General features: G+C 43.9%; 1 long non-coding RNA gene across 1 annotated transcript; it reads right to left on the bottom strand.

Moving 5' to 3' along the window:
* Window positions 1-4,956: 4,956 nt before the first annotated feature.
* Gm29895 lies at window positions 4,957-15,336 on the bottom strand. The gene is made up of 4 exons (XR_387791.3): window positions 12,990-15,336; window positions 11,452-11,507; window positions 9,433-9,608; window positions 4,957-5,352 (listed from the first exon to the last, which is right to left on the bottom strand). It is a non-coding gene; the product is annotated as a predicted gene, 29895 (long non-coding RNA).
* Between the last annotated feature and the right edge of the window lie 216 nt (window positions 15,337-15,552).

Here is a 15,552-nt window from a genome sequence, read left to right as displayed (position 1 = left end):
CAAGAGAGAGCTATTTCAGGATCCTGTCAGCAAAAACTTTCTGGCATATGCAATAGTGTCTGGGTTTGGCGGTTATATATGGGATGGATGGTCTTTCCTTCTGTCTCAGCTCCAAACTTTGTCTCTGTAACTCCTTCCATGGGTATTTTGTTCCCTAGTCTAAGAAGGAGCAAAGTGTCCACACTTTGGTCTTCCTTCTTCTTGAATTTCATGTGTTTTGTAAATTGTATCTTGGATATTCTAAGTTTCTGGGCTACTATCCACTTATCAGTGAATACATATCATGTGTGTTCTTTTGTGTTTGGGTTACCTCACTCAGGATGATATCCTCCAGATGCATCCATTTGCCTAAGAATTTCATGAATTCATTGTTTTTAGGAGCTGAGTAGTACTCCATTGTGTAAATGTACCACATTTTCAGTATCCATTCCTTTGTTGAGGGACATCTGGGTTCTTTCCAGCTTCTGGCAAATATAAATAAGGCTGCTATGAACATAGTGGAGCATGTGTCCTTATTACAAGTTGGAACATCTTCTAGGTCTATGCACAGGAGAGGAATTGCTGGATCTGCCAGTAGTACTATGTCTAATTTTCTGAGGAACCGCCAGACTGATTTCCAGAGTGGTTGTACAAGCTTGCAATCCCACCAACAATGAAGGAGTGTTCCTCTTTCTCCACATCCACGCCAGCATCTGCTATCACCTGAATTTTTGATCTTAGCCATTCTGACTGGTGTGATATGGAATCTCGGGATTGTTTTGATTTGCATTTCCCTGATGATTAAGGATGCTGAACATTTTTTCAGGTGCTTCTCAGCCATTCGGTATTCCTCACTTGAGAATTCTTTGTTTAGCTCTGTACCCCATTTTTAATAGGTTTTTTTTTATTTTCTGGAGTCCATCTTCTTGAGTTCTTTATATATATATATATATATATATATAGTATATTAGCCCCCTATCTGATTTAGGATAGGTAAAGATCCTTTCCCAATCTGTTGGTGGCCTTTTTGCCTTATTGAGAGTATCCTTTGCCTTACAGAAGCTTTGCAATTTTATGAGGTCCTATTTGTCAATTCTTGATCTTACAGCACAAACCATTGCTGTTCTGTTCAGGAAAATTTCCCCTGTGCCCATATCTTCCATGCTCATGGATTGGCAGGATCAATATGGTAAAAATGGCTATCTTGCCAAAAGCAATCTACAAATTCAATGCAATCCCCATCAAAATTCCAACTCAATTCTTCAATGAATTAGAAAGGGCAATTTGCAAATTCATGTGGAATAATGCAAAAACTCTTCTCAACAATAAAAGAACCTCTGGTGGAATCACCATGCCTGACCTAAAGCTGTACTACAGAGCAATTGTGATAAAAACTGCATGGTACTGGTACAGTGACAAACAGGTATATTCAAAAATGGAATAGAACTGAAGACCCAGAAATGAACCCACACACCTATGGTCACTTGATCTTTGACAAGGGAGCTAAAACCATCTAGTGGAAAAAAGACAGCATTTTCAACAAATGGTGCTGGCAAAATGAGCAGTTATCACGTAGAAGAATGCAAATTGATCCATTCTTATCTCCTTGTACTAAGGTCAAGTGTAAGTGAATCAAGGAACTCCACATAAAACCAGAGACACTGATACTTATAGAGGAGAAAGTGGGGAAAAGCCTTGAAGATATGGGCACAGGAGATTTTTCAAGTAGCCTGAAGCTGCAGGAAAAGGAAATCGGTAGCTGCTCCAGGCTATGAGCACCTCGAATACAGGTTGAAAGCATGCCTTGCGGATAACCAGGGGGAAGGGTGGGACTCAATGCAGGACTCAGCAGATGTTGGATTGTACTGCAAACTCCACACTAGTAAAATCTTACCATCAAGAACACTGGGTGATCCCATGGCCCAGACCAAAACCCAGACACCAGCCCCTCTAGTTCTCAACCTGTGGGTCGCCATCAGATATCCTGCATGTTAAGTATGTACATTACAATTCAAATCAGAAGCAAAATTATAATTATGTCATATCAACAAAATAATTTTATGGTTGGGGGTTCACCACAGCACGAGGAATTGTATTAACAGGAGTGCATCATTAGGAAGGTTGAGAACCAAAGCTCTACAGGGAGAGGAGGAACTTTGAGAATTCCCAAAACAGTCCAGGGAAGTAAAGCCACTTCGTGCTGTGCGGATGAAGATGTAAGCTTGTGTTAAAGTCCTATCGCGTAAGCTTTATTCCTCTCTTTTCAGAATTCTGAAGCAGAAAGAAAAGCATAAGTTCTTTGGGCTTTTGGAAGGTTATAAAGCTGTACACGTTTGCACGGACGCTTTCTGAGGATCCATCACCCGCAGGCATTTTCTGGATGCTGTAGAGATGGGGAAGATAAATGACAGCCAATGAGCCACTATGCAGATTAAGATACGTTCTTGTGTGCAGACAGCCAGTATTCAGGATGGGGAGCACACGAAGTTTTGAAGAAGGGCCACAAGGGTGTGGATCCAGGAGAAGGTGACTACACAAAGCCCCAGGGGACAGGGCAACCATGGTACAATGCCAAGATTCTCTTCATTTGCATATGGAGATGCTTACCCTCCAGATTCTACAAGCAAGCCTTGGGATAGAACCTCTAGGCAGAAGTTCCCAGTAGAGCCCTTTCTGTCCTCTGATCATGGGAGCCAAGTCAAGCTCACTGGTTAGAGTCATGAAAGTTATCCATAAGGAGCTAGCTGCTCTGCATTCCTCAGGGGAGCACAGGCTGTTCCCCTCAAGAACACCTTAGCCCACCAGTTAGCTCACATGACTTTGGGGTGTATCTCCTCATCAGTCAGATCCTTCCCAAGGTTGTTTGAGTATGACATAAACCTACTTCACTTGAGTTGGATAAATTCCCAGAAAAGCATAAGCTCGGAGTTACTCCAGTCTCTTGGCAAATTACCCACAAGTCCTTTCACTGCAGGCAGCAAAATCGTTTCCGGTTACCTTAAGCAGAGGGGAATTAAGTGGTTAGGGGAACTAGGCTCCTCTAGGGCAGGCAGAACGACAAGGTGCTCCTAGTCCAGAAGAATCTCAATTTTCAGTTCCCCTATTGAAAGTAAGTAAAAATGAAGGCAGATGTGGCGAGCGCCTTTTGTCCCTGCACTCAGGAGGCCTAGGCAGCTAGATATTAGTGAGTTCAAGACCAGCCTGGTGTACATAGTAAGTTCTAGGCTAATCAAAGATAACATACCAAGACAGAAAAATAAATAAATAAGAAAGGAAGATTTCTACAGCAAACTTGGGTCAAGTAAGTGCTGACTCTTGACAACAGTTGCATCTAGACTGGGTAAGAGGTAATTTCTGGAAAGAAAACTCCATATGAGATGCCAAGCTGGGCCACTGCTCACAGAAGCTTCTGGAGATCTTTCTAAGTGAAGGTATCTGGAGATTCATACAACACATAGCTTGGAAAGCACTGGTGCACACTCTCCCCGTGCAAGCCCTTTCCTCTACTCCCTCCCATGGTCCACTCCCTCCCCATAGACCACTCCCTCCCCATGAACCACTCCCTCCCCATAGACCACTCCCTCCCCATAGACCACTCCCTCCCCATGGACCACTCCCTCCCCACAGACTCTCCCACTCCCTCCCATCTACTCCCTCCCCACGGACTGTCTCCCACTCCCCTCTCCTCATATACCAGTGATTCTTGCCCACTACTACCAACAAGCAACACATGTACACTATTACTTCAAAAGGTCTACAAATTGATTCATGTAAGAAAGAAAATAAGTTCTATCTTGTGGTTATAAAATAGTTTTTCTTATTCTAAAACTTATGTACAGGGCTCAGAAGTTAAAGGTGCTTGCAACCAAGTCTGATGACATGTGTTCAATCCCATGATGCCAGCTATCTACACACACACACACACACACACACACACACACACACACACACACGCACGCACACACGCACGCATGGGGATGGGTCACACTGGCACCCACCCAATTTGTACATGCACAAATTAAGTAATTAATATAATAATTAATAAATAAAATTTGTATAACGAAAAATTTGAAAGTGGCAGAAAATTACAAAGAAAATTAATAAAATCCAACATAACTAAGGGGTAGGAAGATGGCTCAGTGGTTAAGAGTGCTCAGTGCTCTTCCTGAGGACCTGTGTTAGATTCCCAGGACCCCTGTCTGAAGGCCCATACCTACCTTTAACAGTCCAAAAGGGTCACATGCCTCTGGCCCCAGTAGACACTGGCATATTCCCACCCACAAACTCACTCACATACACATAATTTAAGATAACAAATACTTAAAAATCAGCTAATAATTATATCGCCAGGAGCCCCAAGCTATTGCCTTCTGAGGAAAAAAGACAAAAAGAAAAAACAAACAACAGGCCTCGATTCTCCTTGTACCTGAGACCTTTGCCACTTTCTGGCCTTAAGTTCCCACCCCAACCCAAATTCCTCTATTTCTGGTGCCTCTAGATCCTCCCAAGACCCAAGAAAGATCTATTTATAATTGTGGGAGCTCAGCTGAGTCCAGCGGGACACACAAACTCCTGTGGTGGGAAAAGTCTGTCAGATGCGTGGGTGCTGAACAGCTAAGGGTTAACTGGTGAGCTGAGGTGGGGGCCGGGCAGCATCCCAGAGGGCCACCACCATTAGGAGGAGGCTACCCTTGTTTCCTTCACAGTTCACTGCTCTGGCCTGTGACCCAACCAAAGCTTAGCACATGTGTGAGAGCACATGTGTGGACTGTGGGAGTAGGCTTCATGACCATAGGGATATTTTTATTTTCTGTACATTTTCTACCTCTTAATTATTTATATTCTCTCTCATGACAAATGGGAATGTACACATTGCAAGGCACTTTCATCAAAAGTTATTTTTATAAAACTGGCTTCAAGGGTGACTTTTAAAAATTTTTCCCCACATAAATATCAAATAAACAAATATAAATTTGGTAGTGTCAGCAAGAGAAATCTAGTTTAATACAAGTTTCAACTTGCTGGATGTTAGACTGGAGAACTGACGTCCTGTTTTCCTGGAAGGATCCCGCGTTGTCTTCTCACTGGAAACCACTGGAAGCCTTGATGGAGATTTTGTTTGTTTAAATCAGGCTTTTGCTTCTTATCTCAGGCTGTCCTGGAACTCAGTATTTAGCCATGGAGCACCTGCCTCAGCCTCTGGGTACTTGGACTACAGACACTGGTGTCACATCCACCTATGAGCTGCATTGGTTAACAAACGCCTACACCAAGTGTTCATCCGGCTGCATGATGCTAAGCCACCGTGGTACAGGTGTCAAATCTCTCCTCAGCACGGCACTGGCCTCCCCTGAGAGATCCTGAGCTCAGCTCCTGGATAGGATAGCACGGGGCGATTCAAATGTATTCATATTACAATCATAAGAAAATAAAGATTGTCACTCCCCTCCCACCCCCCACCTCCCAACAACCCCGCCCCCCCCCTCACCCCTTCACGGAGTTTTTCTCACAAGCCTCCCCACCTGCTGGGCAATAAGAGGAAATTACTTCAATCAGTGGTATCCGAGATAATAATTAGAAAGATCCTTGGTCACAGTGACTTGCTGTAACTTGTAAAATAGGTAAATGAGGCTTAGCCTCAGACCCCATTGGCTGCTGACATCACCTGCCACAGCAGTCCTCCCTTGGTATGTTAGTTCTTCTACCCCCCCCCACCCCCCCGCCCCCCGCCCCCTGCCAGGGGTGAGAGGCTGGTCACGACTCCTTTGCGCATGGCCAGTGCTGCTTAAGTGAACACTGCAAGCTGCTAGTCCACTTCCTGAAATACCACTTCCTGAAATCCCCACAGCTTGGTGACCTCTCTCTCAGTCTTGCTTTCCACAGCCTTACTTTCAAAGCTTGGGTTTGTGTGGGAATTTTATAAATTAAAACAACTTCGGATCTAGCTGGTTTTTAACTCTAAATTTCATTTTAAGATAGATTAATGAGATAAATAAAAATAATTTTGGACAGTTTGGAGTTTTAATGCCTCTAGAGTACCGGTTCCTACAGATCCTGGAACTGCTTTTGGGGGAGCATTTTGGGACGTTACAAGGATATTTTTGGTTGATAGCAAGGTTGGGTGGGATTATTGGAATTTAGAAGATGGATATCAAGGAAGATCAGCATGCTGTAGTGAGGGAGGGATGGAAGTAGTTTCTCCTGAAGTTCTCATAGGTAAAAAAAAAAAATGGTAATAATTGTGAGTTTAGAATCCAATTGTAGCAAAGTATTTTTGTAAGATTTAAATATAAACTCTGCATTTGGTTTGCATAAACCAATATAAAATTCCCAGCGAAAGAGTTTCTAAATAAATTCGGAAGGTCACCCTGTTGTTTAAAGACCACTTTCTAAAGGTTACTGAGACCAGAACTGGCTGTTTGTTATATCTGAGTCACATTTAAACCAGCCTCCTTGGTGAGTTGTCACACTCAAAGCAATCCTGTACAAACAGGGATCCACCAAATGCGAGTCCACAGGCAGGGCATAGGGATTGCCTTTGGATAATGCTGGAGCCAGCCTTACATGCATACAATTGCACCCAAAGTTAATTTATATTCTTTACATTAACAATTAGAATGTAGCATTGCTTTTAAAGTAACATCAAATCTAGCTGGTTTTTAACTCAAAATTTCATTTTAAGATAGATTAATGAGATAAATAAAAATAATTTTAAAGCAGGTAGAAGAGATTGGTCAAAGCCATAAAAAAAAGTAAGTCTGAAAGAAGGATGTCATATTCAAGACAATTTCTGAGATGGTAGATTTCAAGTGTTAAATACGTATGCAAATTGATGCATTTCTTAAATAGCTTAATTTAACCATTTCCTTAGTGTCTGCATGTATCAAAGCACGGTGTTGTACAACGTATACGTGTACAATTTTTACTTATGGATAAAAAATACCTGTGATGTGATGGGGGTTAGTACAAAACAAGACCAGGTGACACTGCTCACAACAGTCTCTAGTCTCCTCTCCAGTCAGAATACTGCCTACGTATGTGCCTGCTGCTAAATCTGCTAATCTGCGCAGTGTACAGACAATCCCGTTGGTCTGCTCTCAGGGGCCTAGCAACAGCTTACATCATCACCTGCTGACATCACCTGTCTCCACTACCAGGTGCACCAGGTATGTGCTGCAGATAAAAGGATGCCAGCCAGGCTTTCTCTGGGTTCCCTCTCTCTCTCCTCCCCTCCTCCCAGTCTCTCTCCCTCTCCTCTGTTCTTCCCCCCAGGTCCTCACCCCTCTCACTTCCCCTAATAAACCTCTTTCTACCAGATCTGCTACCGTGGCATAATTTCTTTGGCAGGTACATGGGCCTGCCAAAGGTATCCCTGCCCCCCCCCCCCATATGTTTTATAACAATCTGGACACTTTGCTTCACAACAGAGCTGGGTAATCATGTTTGTCAAATTGGCTGGATTGAGGGATGCCAAGAAAATTGGTAGTGGACTCTGTTGGATGTCTCTTAGTTTTCGTGTGATGGGCATAAGGCACACGCAGGGACATACAGATCTAGAATCCCACCCTGATTATCCTACTGAGGAGGGCTTGCAGGAGCTTCCACTAAACCCCCTAGGTACAGCCAGGTTTACATAAGAAGTTAAATTCTAGAGACTGAATTCTAATTCCCCAACGATTTAGAATTTGGAGTATGGTGGTATTCAAGTTACTCCACTGGTGGGGAAGCTAGCTAATTGGGGAAAGACCATGCTGGCGCATGCCTTTAATCCCAGCACTTGGGAGGCAGAGGCAGGCAGATTTCTGAGTTCAAGGCCAGCCTGGTCTAAAAAGTGAGTTCCAGGACAGCCAGGACTACACAGAGAAACCCTGTCTCGAAAAAAAAAAGAAAAAAAGAAAAAGAAACTGCTCTCTCTCTCTCTCTCTCTCTCTCTCTGTGTGTGTGTGTGTGTGTGTGCGCGCGCGCGCGCGTGTGCGTGTCTCACTCTCTCTGTGTCTCTCTCTGTCTCTCTTTCTGTCTCTCTTTCTCTCTTCCTCACATATCCCCTGCCAGCCTCTTCCCTGCCAGCCTCTTCCCCTCTTTCCTTCTTCTGTTCTTCTCTGTCTCCTCCTTTCTCTGCCTCTACTCCTTTTCAGGTCTCCTTCTCAACCTTCTTCATATTAGATCAGTCCATGGCTGACTCCTCAGGGAGCACCTTGGCAAGGCCACATTTCATAAAACCCAGCAAGAATGTGGATTATTGGGTAATCATGTTTTTAAATTTTTAAAGATAATTATGTATGAGTATTTCATCTACATGTATGTCTGTGTACCATGTGCACATATGGTGCCCATAAAGGTCAAAAGATGGTTTTTGGTTCATGGGAACTGGAGATACAGATGGTTGTGAGCTATCATGTGGGTGCTGGGAACTGAACCCAGGTCCTCTGTAGAGCAATAGTGCTCTTAACTGCTGAGCTACCTCTCTATCCTCATAATCAGTTTGTAGTATATATTACTTATCTAAAGATATTCATACACTAGTCTTTCTAATGGAAAACTATTGTACTCTCTATAAAGTACATATTCATTTCCATTTAAACTCTCACTGGATAGTCAGGTCTGGTGGCAGGGCACCTAAAAAGAGCAAAAGGCACACCCCATTTCAGGAAAGAGTCTTTCTCAGAAGTTGTTATGCAACACGGTCAACAGGAACTTTAGCTGACAAAAATCAAAACCATCCTCTCGTGCCTGCTACATGCCTGTCACTTTATACTTTAGGTGTGTTGTTTTACCAGCCTGAGATTATGCTTGTTACACTCATGCTCATGAAGGATGGGTCTTCCTGGTTTCTTAGTGGCAATAAGCCGCCACTAAGCATGCAGGCAGGTGTGTGAGCCCAGCACATCCCGCCATGCTAAGCCCCTTCACAGCTTGTGTGTGGGGCTGCGAGGCACTTGTCGGAATGTGCAGATCTTGAGAGTCAGAGTGGTTATTGTGAGAGAGGAGAGTGTGCTGCCAGTGAAGCAGGTATGGTTGTTGATGCCTCTAGCTATGTTTGGCTCACACCTAAGATGTCTAGGTTCTAGGAACTGTTTGCAACTGTTTCCAACAGATTGGAATTTGGAGTGTGACCATGGTCATGACAGGCCATTGCTAGGAACAGTTCTTGGGAAATCTGGAAGAGACAGGAAATCTTGAGAAGACTTTAATGACACGCAAATGACATAGTGGGGACTTCCTGGAATGGTTTCCCACTTCCCCGTCCTGTTCTCAAACATTTTCCATTTTGCAGTTAGAGTGTTCCCACGTCCTAGGAGAGTCAAGCCATGGGACCATTCTTGAAGGGTATGCTGGCTTTCTGGACCCCAGCATCTCTTTTAATTTGCTCTGAGATGGACTCTGAGAAAGCTAACTTGAAAACAGTAGAAAGATAAATAAAAAAGCAGCAGCCACTGGGTGTCACTGACTTACCACTCAAGTCTGTGTTGTTTCATGTTCCCAGAGCAGAGGGAAAAGTGACTGTTTAGTGTAATAGCTTGGAAAGTCCTTTGTGCTTCAGTGCTTTGGATGCACAGAGATGCATTTAAGGTGTTTTAAACGATGCCTTAAGGCACTGAGAAGCTGAGCGATCAGTCTTCTTCCTTGCTCTGTAATAAATTATTCAGAACACTAAGTAGTGACATTCCCATTTTAGAGATGGATACATTAATTCTGGTCTAGCTAATCAATGGCAGGAAGGGGCAGAGCACACCCTGAACTCACTTTTTAAATTAAGATCCTTAATGTCTATATGGTTTCTATTTCAAGATAGTTCTCAAATCCAGGAGCATGATGTCCACTGCTTTGTCTTTGCACCACCCTCTAGTTTTACATCTAAGAAGAGGAAAAGAAAACACTGCATTTCAAAACGTCTTCTGGGAAATTAGCATTCAGATTGCCTTTCAAGTTCCTAAAGCATGCCATTATGAGCTTGGCCTTATGGCTAATTATTTGTCTTTTATTTTCTGCCTTGGTTCGATTTCTCAATTTCCATGATGAAAAATTGGCCAAAAACAACTTAGGGAGGAAAGGGTTTCATCCAACCCTGATCACAGTCCATCACTGAGGTCAGTCAGGACAGGAACCTGGAGTTGGGAACAGAGGCCATGCTAGGTGCTGTTTACTGTCTTTCTGTCTTTCTTCTGGTGAGATTTCTTGCTCAACATGCTTTTATCTACTCCAGGACCACCTGCTCAGGGATGGCACCATGGAACCCTAAGGGCTTTTTCTAGTCCCACACCCTCCTTACAGCTTCCCTTTCCCACCTGGGGTCAGGGCTAGGTCAAGTTCCATTCTCCACCCATAGGACCATTCTTGAGTAAAATTCTCAGAAAAACAAAAACAAAAACAAAAACAAAAACAAAAAGAACACAGAAAGTACTGATTGATAGTCACCCGACCCTCTGGAAAGTCCCAGATAGAGTTCAAATGTGTGCCATGCTTGCTAGCCAATAGATCTAAAGTTCAATATGCTTAGCCAATAAGTTTGAACTGTAATCTTGCTGATGTAACCTGTGCCCCTAAAAAGTATAAAAACTGCTTGTAATAACCATTTGGGGGGTCACCTTCTAGTCACTCACCTTGAGGGAATAATTGAAAGTTAACTCCCAACATGCCGGAAACAAACCTCTTGCATCTTGAAGTAAGTACCACTGACCAAGAGTCTACTATCCAAAATAGACTGGACCCTTCCACATCAATCATAAATCACAAACAGGCCCTGAAGACTTGACATGTGCCAATGTGGCGAAGCCAGTTCCCCAGTTGAGGCCACCTCTTTCCAGGTGACTCAAATTTGTGTCAAGTTGACAAAGACCTACCAGCCTATTTGCCTAAAATAGACATAACAGTACCTCATTTAATCCCCCAAACAAGTCAAAGAGCATGTTGTGATCATCCCAAGGTAGAAACATCAGGGATCAGAAAGGGAAGCCACTGTGTGACGTTATAAGCCAGCATGATGGACATTTTTATTTAAATCTATATAGTTCTGGTTGTCAGAGCCAGGGTCCTTCTGTCTCCATGCAAATACTATCTTTGTTTTAAAATTTTTATTTTGACATGTCCTGCATGGGTATGCTATATTTGCAGCTTTTACACTCCACCCAACTCCAGTGTCCTTCCAACCATCCCATCCCCTCTAGAATTTATGACCTCTTCTTCTATAATTAGTCTTGCTGTATATAAAATCACACACACACACACACACACACACACACACACACACACACGCACACACACACACACACACAGAGAGAGAGAGAGAGAGAGAGAGAGAGAGAGAGAGAGAGAGAGAGAGAGAATTTAGTGTTTTCCAAACGTTTGGTTAACTAAAATAAGAGGTAAGAGGAAAAATATTAATCTATGCTCTATGTCCATTAGGAAAATAAGTCTTACTGATTTATAAAAAGTCAGTCCAACTATAAAAACTGTAAATAGTTTATGGGTTACCTGTTTGATTGAGCCATGCCCATCAATTCCAGTGCTAATATCTCTTGTCTCAGAGCCTCACATTGGTGGGAGATTGTAGGTCATAGTTTTTAAACACATAAATCATAAAACAGGGAAAGGAGAAAAGAGGGAGAAGAGTATGAAAGAGAAATATGACATGAAATGGAAGGTGCCAATGACCTTGGTCAGTATTTCTTAAGAGTCAGAAAATCATGATTTTAATCCCTCTTTCAAGGTGGAGAGGGAGACTCACTATAGGAGGTGGGAGACTCATTCCTCTCAGGAATTGAAAGGAGTAACTCAGTGTGCTCTTCCAAACAAGAGTTCAGAAGTCTATTTCCCGCCAGAATTCCCTGGATGGGGCCCCTGGCTGCCAACTACAACCTTGTCTGCAATGCTTGGAGAAGGTTTTCTCCACAAGGCTTTCCTTGACTGGGGACCTGAGGCAGTGTGGAAGGCCCACCTGCCTGTGTTTACTAGTTGCTGGGAGGCCCATTCCTACCCCTGGCTGAGGAGCTATTGACAGTCAATGGCTGTTGAGGGAGAAGGAACCAGCTTTCTTTATGAGGATGTCCCACTGTAGGTCAACTGAGCAGTAGATGATCCAACAGATCTCATAGATGACCATCCAGTAGATGACCCCACACCCATAAGTATGTAATGTGAGTATCACAAATTAGTCTCAATGGGTTATATTAAAACAAAAAACAAAATAGAAGACATGGATTTGGAAGGGGATGTGGGAATGTAAAGGTGGACCTGGGAGAATGGTGAACTTGATTAAAAAATACATTATATGTCTGTAAAATTCTCAGAGAATTAATAAAAATACTATATTTTAAAAATGGATGCAATGTTCATTAACATTACAATAGAAAGGCTCTCATGGCAACAGTCGCTACCTCAGAAAGTGTATTTTAGTTTGCTGTATTTCTCTTCTCTTGGGAACTTAGTAGGTGAGGTGAAAGAACAAGTGTAGAGAGGAAACTCCTGTAATGCAAGTGTGCTATCTCATAGGAGTACAGCCTTAAAGAAACCCCAGACAAGACTAACTGAGGTACCCACTTAACATATCAAAGTGAGTGAGGACCTAGCCTCCAGGTGGCTCCCACATCAGTGACTGGCCCTTCCCCCAGCTTCTCTTTCTTCAGCCATCATCACTTGGTCTCCTGGCTCTCTCCTCCTCTTGGCTCCTGGTTCCTTTCTCCCCTCCCCCTCCTCCTTCCCTCTCCTCATCTCTATCCTTTAATGGCCTGATTCAATCCAGACCCTTCCAGATGTCACTTGCATTCTCTCCATTATAACTACAAAAAACCCTCCTCCTTGGCCCATGCGTTGGGAGCAGTCACGTCTTCATTTAATTTTATCCTTTCAATTAATAGGCGATGTGCTATATTCAGTTCAGAGCTTCAGGCTTCAGTTTTCCAAGGAATTTTTCTCTTGTTCCTTCTTAGTTATGGGCTTTGGATAGATCCTTCACTAGCCAGGGTCTTTGTAGCTGAGATGGAGAAGGCATGTCAGTCAAATCTGATACTCACTTCCTCTGCAAATGAACTCCAGCCTTTGGCCATTATAGAGAGCAGAGCAAGATCTTGTCCCAGAGAATCCATCTTAGAACCATCTATTCATTTGGGGCACACATTTCCAGAGAGCTGACAGCAGACTTTTTCTGTGCCTCAGCCAGCTAGGGCTGGAAGAAGGGAAGAATAATTGAAAGACTCTTTGGCCCTGGGCTACCATCAACATTCTTTCACTTTCATAATCCACATCAGCAATTTAAAAAGGTGAGAATTTCCAAAAGTGAATCACAGTTAGACATTTTGTCTCCAGAACCCTGCCTGCATAAAAGGAATGGAAATCGAAATCGGCATCTGAAGAACATGCCTGGAACCCTGGCAGAGGGGAGAGGCCTGCTCTGGCTTCTCAGCATGGTTTTCCTACCACAGTCTCACTCAGAGAACTTGGAAGGGAACAACTCCCTCTGATGAGTACACTCTGCTCTCAAAGAGCAGCTTGTGTTGTAATGAGGCTATAAATGTAATTGCAAAATTAAGACATGCAGTTCATGGAACATTCTTATCTGACATGGTGCTGCTCAGTTTTTCCAGCATAGATCTGTCCCTGTCTGATGCAAGGGTCAGTCATATGGCCAAAGCAAGCACGGATGGTGGAGGTCAACACTCTCATGGAATTCCCACGATCTAGGTCCTCATTGCCCCGAGCCTTCCCCATGATCTAGAAGTCTACCACAGTTCATATGTGGTAGACTATCACATATGAATCCCCACCATCCTCTGTTCTATTCACGGAGCAGAAAAGATGTGGCTGGATTTGCTGAAAGCTATTGGTCTTGATCACAAGGGCCACTGGTTCTTAAAATAGTATAAACTAAAATGATCACAGCCACCTGTAGACCCTCAATTGTCTGTGTCTATTTGTCCAGACTCTATCTCGCCTTCTGTCACAGGGCATTGACTGAATGTGGTCATCTAGAGGTACCACCAGGTTCATTCCATGAAATGGCCAGAAAATTGTACGTCCAGGAAAGAAGATACACTCAGACAGAAAAGAGAAGTGACAGCGGAGAGAGGAAGGGGCCACAGATGAACTGTGACACCTAGTAATCTGAGCCAGAGATGTGATATAGGCAGCTTAGAGTCCCTGATAGAAAGTAACCTTTGTAGACCCGATACAGAAACAGAAAGCAGCAGCCATAAGAGAGCTGCAGGAAATAACTTGAGGCTCTCAGACACGAGGGAACCATCACAGATTCTGGAAGCAGCTGACACACTACAAGTTGTATATTGAATAGGATCAGAGAAGCACCAGCCACAAACAGGAAGAAGAAGAAACACGTACTTTATCAGAACAGACAAAGAGCCCCCAGCAAGAGGCTGGGCAGGCCTCAGAGGTAGGAATAGGGGAGTGGGTTGGGGGTGTATGGTGGTTTGAATGTGAGTGGCCCTAATAGGCTCACGTATCTGAGAGCTTAGTCGTCAGGAAGCAGCACTTAGGTCTTGTTGGAGAACGTGTGTCCTTGAGAGCAAGTTTTGAGATTTTTTAAAAGCCCAAACCAGGCCCGGTGTCGCTCTCTTCCTGCTGCCTTCAGATCTGGACATTGAACTCTCAGCTTCTTCTCTAGCTCCATGTTTCCCTATGTGCCACCGTGCTCCCCATCATGCTGATAATGGACTAAACTTCTGAACCTGTAAGCTTTCTTTTATAAAAGTGGCTGGGGTCATGGTGTCTTTTCAAAGCAGGAAACATTGACTAAGACAAGAGGGTAATGCTTTGGATAGTTAACAGGCTTCTGACACTCTGGACTTCATCTAATCTCTGATGGTTCCTGCCTGTTGTCATTTTGTGACAATTGCAATCTCCTGGAGGCAGGGGTCAGGGGATGTGTGTGACAACCCTGTAAGCAAGGAGAACCCTGTATTTAAGGGCCAGTCCTTGTTTCCTGGACCTTCCTGCACCTCCTCACCAGAAAAGTCTTAGCCACTGTGACTGGTCAAGGACATTGCCTCTTCCTTCCACCCTGAAATAGCAGTTCTAGCATGCAAACAGGAGGGAGCTTAAAGAAATTGACTACAATGTAACTGACCACAAAATATCACAGAAATATTACCAACTAATAAATCTCAGGAGAGGATCCTCCAGCCGCAGGTGCACTAGCACACCCAGGATCTTGGGATCACTGGTGAGTGAAGCACATCATCTGTTCCAAAACTACTGGGAGGTGCCTGTGCCAGCAGGAACAGGGACACAGAAAACCTGCCTGACCAGCAGCTGGGGCTCATTCTGATCGGAGTCAGCCCCGCATCACCTTGGACATGAACTTGGCAGACAGTCCCACGGTCCCCAGAGGACTCTCCATACCGAAGGCACCCTAGCACACCCAGGATCTTAGGATCACTGAAGAGAATCGGCCTCCAGAGAGGGCTTTGACCCCAGGACTCAGGTGAGAGTGCCATCTTGTATCCCGGGTCTCTCAGAGACCAGTCTGCACACGAGAGCATGCAGGCCACAGAAGCAACAGAGCTTCTTGGACAGGTTCCTTCTGGCCTTCATCCTCAGCCAGGAGGCAGAGCTGAGACCCAG

The sequence above is a fragment of the Mus musculus genome, chromosome 8 (assembly GCF_000001635.26).
Source record: "Mus musculus strain C57BL/6J chromosome 8, GRCm38.p6 C57BL/6J".
Taxonomy (NCBI): Eukaryota; Metazoa; Chordata; class Mammalia; order Rodentia; family Muridae; genus Mus; species Mus musculus.
Note: the sequence above shows the minus strand (reverse complement) of the source record. Positions and strands in the feature narration are given on the sequence as shown.